Source organism: Etheostoma cragini, chromosome 18 (assembly GCF_013103735.1).
Source record: "Etheostoma cragini isolate CJK2018 chromosome 18, CSU_Ecrag_1.0, whole genome shotgun sequence".
Taxonomy (NCBI): Eukaryota; Metazoa; Chordata; class Actinopteri; order Perciformes; family Percidae; genus Etheostoma; species Etheostoma cragini.
The window spans coordinates 12,088,797-12,097,963 of NC_048424.1; positions in this window are offsets into that span (position 1 = coordinate 12,088,797).

Genomic DNA, 9,167 nt, shown 5'->3' on the forward strand with positions numbered 1-9,167 from the left:
AGTTTGGGGTCCCCTGCTGGAGCTGCTGCCCCCGCGACCCGATACCGGATAAGCGGTCGAAGATGGATGGATGGATGCAATGAAGGAAATAGTAAAAGTTATCTGATGCTAGCATCTAGCGTGCTATGATGTGTCAATCATGGATGGAGGCTGTCTGCAGTAACATGGCGTTCATGGCTATAATCCAGTTAAAACCAAACTAATAAATAAGATTGCAGCTCTCAACCAGTCCCATTGTCTTCAATAGGAATCTCCAGTATTCCCATTATGCCCCTGTGTGGCTGATACGTCTGCCGGCATAGCACAGGGATGAATCATTATGAGGCAATGCCTCTTGTCTCTAGTGTACTGCCATCTCTCTCTCTCTCTCTCTCTCTCTCTCTCTCTCTCTCTCTCTCTCTCTCTCTGCTTGCCACTGACACACTCACACTCAGAGTCCCCACACTGATACTGAATCTCAGTGGTATTACAGCTGGAATTCCTGCTATGTTTTTAGAACTAATGAAAGAATGAAGAAAAACAAACAGAGGGGCCAAATTAAAAGAGAGAAAAAAGGATATAGAGAAGAAAACACACTAAGGGAAAAGAGAAAATAGTGTCTCTCATTCAACTTGTATTCCTCTACACGGTTTACATGATGTGTGTTTCTGAGCCCAGTTTTCTCAGGGCTAATGTAGGTTGGGGATCAGGCACTGACTGACGCAACATTTGCTCAAATGTGGTAATGAGGGGATATTTTGTTTCCTGATTACGCAAGATACATTTCAAACTTTATATGTTTGTCAATCAGGAAAGATTGTCAGTTTAGGTGATTACTTGTCAATACATTTAGTATACAAACAAAAAAGTATACTTTTCAGGTTTGACATTTAGAATTGAGTGTTTCATACCTTTACCAAAAATGTTATTCAAGTATGTAGAATTTAGCTGCTTGGCATAAATGCACCATTTTATTATAGACGTGTTTAAGGGGTTCAAAGTTATCAAATTAGAATTTATCTCTAAGTGTGCTTACTTGCAACTGAGTAATGAACTTGCAGATTGCAGATTTGGGAATAAAAACTTTCATAGCTGTTTTTTTTGTTTTTACTTTTCTCTCTACAAATCATCATTCTTCCTGTATAAACCATTACTTTAGCTCAAAGGAATGACGCCAACCCAGCATATTGCACTTTTTTCTTACTTTCTCAAAATCCCCTTTGAACGATCAATCATTCGATGTTGACCAGAGAGCACGAAGGAGCCACTGAGTAGAATACGTCAGCTGTTATTTTACTGAAAGTCACGTTTTTCTACTAATCACATGAAATAAACACATTAATCTGAAGAATTTCAAAGCACTGGGGATTGTTTTTGTAACTGTGTGGAAATTACTTATTGTCTCAAAACATTAAGAAGACAATCAATCACGTTTAACATATCAGAGTTTCACTAAACTAAAGAGCATGACAAAGCTGTTTGTACTTTATGTGAATGTGCTACTCATAAACCATAAGTGTGAGGGACAAAGATGCTGAAATTGAATAAATCAGGATAGAGAGATCAAAAGGAGGCTATCTCGAAGTTATCAGTGACAATATGGCTCTGAACTGGAGCCAAAACAGTAAGCAGATATCAAGTTAAGAGACAATCAGAAAGAATACAAGAGAGATAAACAGGGAAATGTGCCAATGGCCTGAAGCTTTGAGACAGATAACATACAGTAACTGTCTGTCTGGACCAGCACCTGTGTAGTTTGATTTAGCTTTGCTTCTGAGGAGTGTGTGTGTATGTGTGTGTGTGTGTGTGTGTGTGTGTGTAAGTGTGTGTTTTGTGTTTTATGTGATGAGGAACGATTTTCCAATATAAATGGATGACTAGATAAATATGTATGTTACATTATGGTGAAAACAAGCATATAATATGGGGCATGCACACCACAAGTACTGTGTACATAGAGTAATCTATAGACACAATAACAAACACATGGAAAAACATGCATTTTTGGGCATGTCCACCTTTAATGGACATGACAACTAGGTGAGAACGGGAAGATGTGCAGGAAATTGTCACAGGTCGGGCTCAAACCCTTGACCTCTGCGTTGAGGCATAAACTTCTATGTATATGAATACGCCTGCTCTACCAACTCAGTCAACCCAGCCACCAAGTGTGCACTTTTATGTGGTTGTTTTTCCATCTGTTCCCTGTTTTCAGGTCCCTTTCGGTCACTTTTTGCTCATGTTATTGTGGTCTGGATATCTTCAAGAAACAGACCAAGTATGATGTTGTCATTTCTCTCTCTCTCTCTCTCGAAGGCTTTATTGTTTTGTTTGGCCTTTCTGTTTCGTTTGGAGGCAATCATTGAAGAATTTGAGCAGCACGTGTCCTCAGCAATCATAATCATGAAATCCCTACTGGTCTCACACACACGCACGCATGCACTCACACATGCACGCCCACACACACATACACACACACACAGGCCTGATTACTACTCAGTCTGGTCTTTATAACGGTATAGATGCAGATTGAATGTGTCAGTCAGGACCGCACAGGAGGATATTGGTAAAGATGGTGTAGGAAGGAAGGTAGGAAGGATGGATGGATGAATGAATAAATGGACGTAAGGAAAAAGGAAGCAAAAAATGAAGTATGCATTTTAGTAATGAGTGAAGTACAAGTTTAAAATGTGTATGAACAAAATAAGACTGGATTTCAAAGACATGATTGACAGGTTAAGTTTTTATTCTTGTTTTCTACAAAAAGCTCACATATTTGTAGTTATGTCTCCATCATCCTCCCTCTAACATAAAGACATAGAGACGCGTGCGCACACACACATACACACACACACACACACACACACACACACACACACCAGCCTAGATGGTCAAGTGCTGTGATAAAGTGCTGTCTAGTGTTCTCTCACTCTCTAAGCCCCCTGAGAGTAGATCAATACTCACTCAGCATCAAGTTACTGCTAATGTCTTCATGTTTTTAACCAGGCAGTGTGTGTGTATATATATCTATGTGTGTGTGCATCTGCCCCTGGTGTGACCCTAGTTATAATTATCATTAAATGTCAATGAAGGCAATAGAAAGAGCTACACTGCGGATGAATCCTAAAGCCCTGACACACAGCGCCTCCTAAGGACATTTGTTGTAAACTGCAGCTTCAGTAAAGGATGCAGTTACTTCTGTGAAAGATTCAAGATTCAAAATCCTTTGTTAGTCCCACAATGGGGAGATTCACACTGTTGCAGCAGTAAGGGGTAGGGGGTATAGTGTATATATAAGTGTGTGTGCGTGTGTGTGTGTGTGTGTGTGTGTGTGTGTGTGTGTGAGTGTGTGGTCTAGGAGAAGTGCTGATTGTAGAGTCTGACAGCAGCAGGAAGGAAAGACCTGCGGTATTTTTCCTTGATGCAGCGCAGGTGCGAAAGAGAAGATGACATCAGTTGTGTGACAAAGCTATGTGTGACCTTATGTGTGTGAATCACTACCTTTTGTGTAACTTTAATGAGATGAAGGTCTTAAGCCACCAGCTTCCATTGAGCTACTGTTTCACATCAACACTTATGTTGCTGAGTCATACAGGATAGTTAACAGATTAATAATATATATCTGTCTCGCTGAGTCAACAGGTATACATTAACCTGAATAGATACTCTAGATAACGATTGGTGTGGTAAGCAGTTTGCAGAATTTGAAAATGTGTGTATGAGTCACATTCATGCCCGTGCTGACTTAAACAAGCATTCTTTTAGTTTTGTAGTTTTGGCTATTGTTTCTATTCAGTAAACATGGCAAAGATGGTTTAGGGGTGCCTAAAAATGTCATTTTTGGAGCAAATGTGATTGTTGCCTCGGTTATGTTAACTGTTATGTAAATACAGGAAGTGTTACAGTAATGATAATACTACTACTACTACTAATAATAATAATAATAATAACAATATTTACAATAATACCTTTTATTTATATAGGGCTTTTCATGAAACCCAAGGACACCTTATAGAATTACTGTGGCTATGGAGGTTGTAGGCTGTGGTACACAGGTGGTGTTTCAGGATTTGTTTTTTAAATGTCCAGGCATGTAGCATTTTGGATATCTACAGGTAGGGTGTTCCAAGAGGATTGGGCTGCAACCCTAAAGGCTCTGTCTCTGAAGGCACAGAGTCTGGTGTGGGAAATGGAGAGCAGGCCAGCATCTGAGGACCGCAGGTTTTGGGGTGGATGGTCGGAGAGGTATTGTGGGGCCAGGGCATGGAGGATTTTATATATGATGCAGGTCTTAATAGGAAGCCAGTGAAGGTGTATGAAGGTTGGCGTGATGTGCTACTAGGTCTTGGTGTTGGGGAGGACCATGGCGGCAGAGTTTGGGACATACTGGAGCAGTGATGGCTGGAGTCTGGAGATGTTTTTGAGATAAAAAAGGCAGATTTGGTGATAGATTTGATGTGAGTATGGAAAAAGAGAGTGGAGTCCAGGATTACACCAAGGTGGGCAGATGGCGCACCCATTAACATGAAGGATGAGATCTCCAACCTTTCGGAGCAGCGCCTTGGGGACCACAACCAAAAGCTGTGTTTTATTGCAGTATTGTACCTGGGGTGAAGGGTGATCATATAAAGTCCAGAAACTGCGGGTGAAGTTAAGAGATCAGGCTAAAAAGTCATAGGTGGATTTTCATTAAATGTATTTACCAAAAGTACCAAACACAAATAATGGATGATCAGACCATTTTGAGACAAAAGAGTAACAGAAAGACAAACACAACCACCCAAACTACAAATAAAAATAAAACAGGACATTTTTACATCAGTATAAGTATGTTTTTTAAATAAGCAAAACAAAAACACCAACAATCTACGCTACTCTTAACAAATAAACAAAATCTCTGAACTAGAAATCAATCAATCAATCAAAATCACCCCCATGATACAGGGGCACTTGGTACATTCTGATTGGCCACTTCCTGCATTTAAAAGCTCTGTTTAGGAGGCCATCTTTTCCTCATGTCTGACTAAATGTTTGCTAGCAGCATCCCTGGTAAGTCAAACAATTTGAATGACTCAAAGTAAACTTATCAAAAGACATACTAAAGTGTGAAGTAAAGAAGCTAATTACATGTGAGCGCTACAAATACTAACCAATATACTGCAAAAAGACCCAAAAATCCAAGAGCGGTTGTGGTGCAAAGACCTCCACCAAGCCAAATGCCCTATCTCGCAAAGTTAACAAAAGTGAAAATGAATTTGTTTATCTGCCCTATGATTCCTATATGCCCCTTAATATAAAGTGTTCTTCCTTGGCGCATGCTACACCCTTCTACCAGGATTCAAAATCAGGGGCCTGTTGCAAAAAAACAGGATAAGGGATTAATCCAGGATATTCTAGTTATCCTGGATGAATTTAGCTTTGACTTGGTTGCACAAAAGCAGGTTGAATTATACCCAGCCAAGTAACCATGGAGATTTATTCTTTGCAGCTAGCCTGGTCAAGAGCAGGCTAACAGCCAGGCTAAAATTAATCCTGGAGTCTCATGTGTTAAATCAGCTGCCACCCTGATCCCAAATAAAAGTGTTAGACAGTGATTCCGTTGTCTTCTGAATGTGTTATGCTTCATTTTCTTCTTAAAGTGTAGGCTGAATGTTTTTTATTAGGTACTAGAGCTCACGTTGGTTTCATATCCTTATCAATTAGTCTCACATCACTGGACCAATAACGTGGCCTATATACGTACTGTATATAGTGTAGTGTACATTCATCACACAGGGAACACCAAAATGCTTGCTGATCTTTTTATTTTGGTGCTGTCTTGTCAGCTTGGAGCAAGATTAAAAAAAAAAAAATGGGTATTGAAGTCCCTTACTTCTTTTTCTAGTTTTTGTCCATTTCTGTTTGTTCTGTAAGAATATTAATTGTACAAAGATATTTAGAATTAGACAAAGCTTTTAGAGATTTGTGCATATGGTTGCAAAACATGTTGTCGCGTTGTGAATAAGGGTTTGAAATTAAGCCTAGAGTCCTTAGGGTACATTTCTCAGGAACATTATTTTCCTCTGCTCACTTTTAAGGCAAAGTAGGCTAAATAATACATTTTATTTAATAGTGCTTTACGTGGTAGGCCACTCAAAGACAATTTACAGTAAAACCAGCACATTTATCACATAAAAACAGATACAGCAATAAAACCAACACATAAAACAGGCATAATAAGTAAAATAAAACACAGTGTAGCCTACAACTTTGTAAAAATGTGGAGTGACTAATAGCCTAAGTAGATATTTTTAAATTCTTACGCATTCAGTTGATCCACTATGGTCTGTTGGGATTTTTCTCACCATTTGATAACAACAGCCATATTTCCATTTTTACATATTACATGCTTCACCTCCTCGTTACTTTCCATTAGAAGTTGCTGCTCATTGGGTGAAACCTATGTCGCATCCGCCATCTCCGTTTCTACATCAGTAAATCTGTGATCGATCCCGCATTCTATTTAAGAAAGCCGTGAACGTGCACTTATCCCAGCTATCTACACCTGGCTTGACATAGCTTCACCTGTTCATCCCGGCTCGGCAAACGTGCAACCGATTAAGCCGCGATGAGCAGATCGAACTAAGTCAAGCTGCGCTTTTTTCACTTATCCTGGATATCTTTATTCTACTTTCCTGCAACCGGCCCCGGGATAGTATGTAACTCTACTGACAGAAAAACAAACAAGCCAGATAAAAACATAACCTTCTTGGTGAGGGGAAACTGATATATAAAACAAAAGTTATGTGTCATCAGTTATCTGGTTACTGGTCAAAAGGTCATCAAACTCAATAAACCAAAAATGAACTATTTTGTCAACTCAAAACTAAGGTGTGTGCAGGAGGGTTTCTGACACAGAATTGCTCAATTATAACTGTACAGTTTTACCATGCTTTGGTGGATATTGGATATTGTTGGAAAAGCCAATTAAATTAATGTTCGTAGTTTGGCTACCGTGGGTTTTCTATTAAAACCCCTCTGATTGTCTGACTCAGCAGACTCAACAGATCTCAGCAAATAATATAATGAGAATAATTGTTACTGAGAGGAACGATGACAAAAACTACAATAAATATAACTATTAAACTGTAATTTCCCTTTTGTAATGGAAATATTTACACCAAAATACAAAAATCAATACAGTAATTAGAATAGATCAATCTCAGACTAAAACAGAGATTGAAGATTCGCTTGAACTGCAGTAAGCAGGTGTGAATGCATACAATGCTGAATGCAAAAGTGAAGATCATTATATTAAAAAAGAAAGTGTCTCACCTCCACCACTCTTTATCCATTCCCTCATCTCTCCAGCCCAATCAATCTCTCCCTCCCCCCCTCACTAATGCACTCTTTCATGTGTTCTCCGATTTCTCCCCTTCTCTGCCGCCCTCTCTCTCTCTCACCCTGATGTCTCATGGTCCTTTTGTAGGCCTTCTACATTTTTGGGAGTAATGTGATCTCCCCCCTTTTCTCCCCAGGGTGGTCTGCTCCTCTCATTCAGACAACTAGCTCGGGCTGAATGGAGCTGGCAGTGAGAGGGGCAATGGAGAGAGAACAAGGCTGGGCAGAGAAAGTAAGATAATGCCTATGTAAAACAGCCATTAAATCTCTTCCTTGTTCATTCGTATCTTATTCTGACAGGTGGGTGTGCATACCTAATTCACCCCATCAGGTAGGTAGGTAGGTAGGTGTGTGTGTGTGTGTGTGTGTGTGTGTGTGTGTGTTTGGTGTGTGTGTGTGTGTGTGTGTGTGTGTGTGTGTGTGTGTGTGTGTGTGTGTGTGTGGGGGGGGGGGGGGGGGGGGGGGGGGGGGGGGGGGGTTACGGTAAGGGTTAAAGTTAGGCATTTAGCTGTGATGGTTAAGGTAAGGGGCTAGGAAATGCATTATGTCAATGACTGGTCCCCACAAAGATAGGGCCTCAAACCTGTGGGGGGGGGGGTGTCGTACCTGTGCCATCTGTTTGGTCACATTCAGCAGCTGCTCCTGTGTACAGCCTGCAATATCAAGGCTAACTCAATATTGCCTAAAAGCAGCATTTCCATCAAAAGTACTTTACTTTTATGAAAAACAAATAATCAAAAGATGATTTTAAAGGAGTATTTTAGTGATCTCTGTAAAGCAGCATTCATTTTGTGTTGGGCTCTTCAATGCAGTTGAAAACTACATTGACTGATCATGTAAAGTTGTTATTAGGAATGAGTTAGTAAACAGATTCCTATTCAAACATCCAGCGAAAACCAAGCAACAAGTCTATAAATTAAGTCAGTAAACACCCCTTTGAGTTTTATTTTTAAAACATACAACAATAGCAACTATGCAGAGAAAAATATGTTTTTTGGGAGGAGAATAGAAACGTAATAATCCGAAGCTACTTTTTCTATCTTGATTTTACTTTCCTATCAATTATTTTTAGCATTTTTTATCAATTACTTCAGCTCTAGAAGTTTTTTTATTTTTAAATGTACTGTTCTGTCCTAATTTCGTCACGTTCTTATTCATGTTTTATAGTTGACACATCATATTTCTGTTCTTTCTCACAAGCCGTTCTTTCATCCTTCTCCTCTCTCTTTCATGCCTCAAATTTTAATTTTACCTATTTTTCTGCCTCAGGCTGTTATCCTCCTTTCCTGTCATCCCTGAACCCTCACGTTTCCTTGCCAAGGCGCGCAATTGCACGCACACACAGACACACACACACACACACACACACCTACCTATACATACCAGTGCGTTGCCCCAGACAGCCCACCACAATGTGGATGCCCCAAGGGAGCTTGGGTAACTTAGTTCCCTCTATCTGCCAACTGCTGTGTCACAAAGAGGCTTGCATTACACAATCACACACACACACACACACACACACATTTGGTAACTTAATTAAATAACACACTTATACAGATATACAAGCACATACTTAATATTTAGGCAAATACAGTCATTCAAATGATGTGTGATATGATATGCGCACATATACCACGCACGCACGCACACACGCACACACTCACTCACTCACACACACACACACACACACACACACACACACACACAGTTTCAGCAGATATAAAGCCAAGTCTCTTCTATTGCCGGCTCCAAATTGCAGCTTATAACGAGGGAGAGAGAGGATTTAGAGGAGAGGTGGGGGGGGGGGG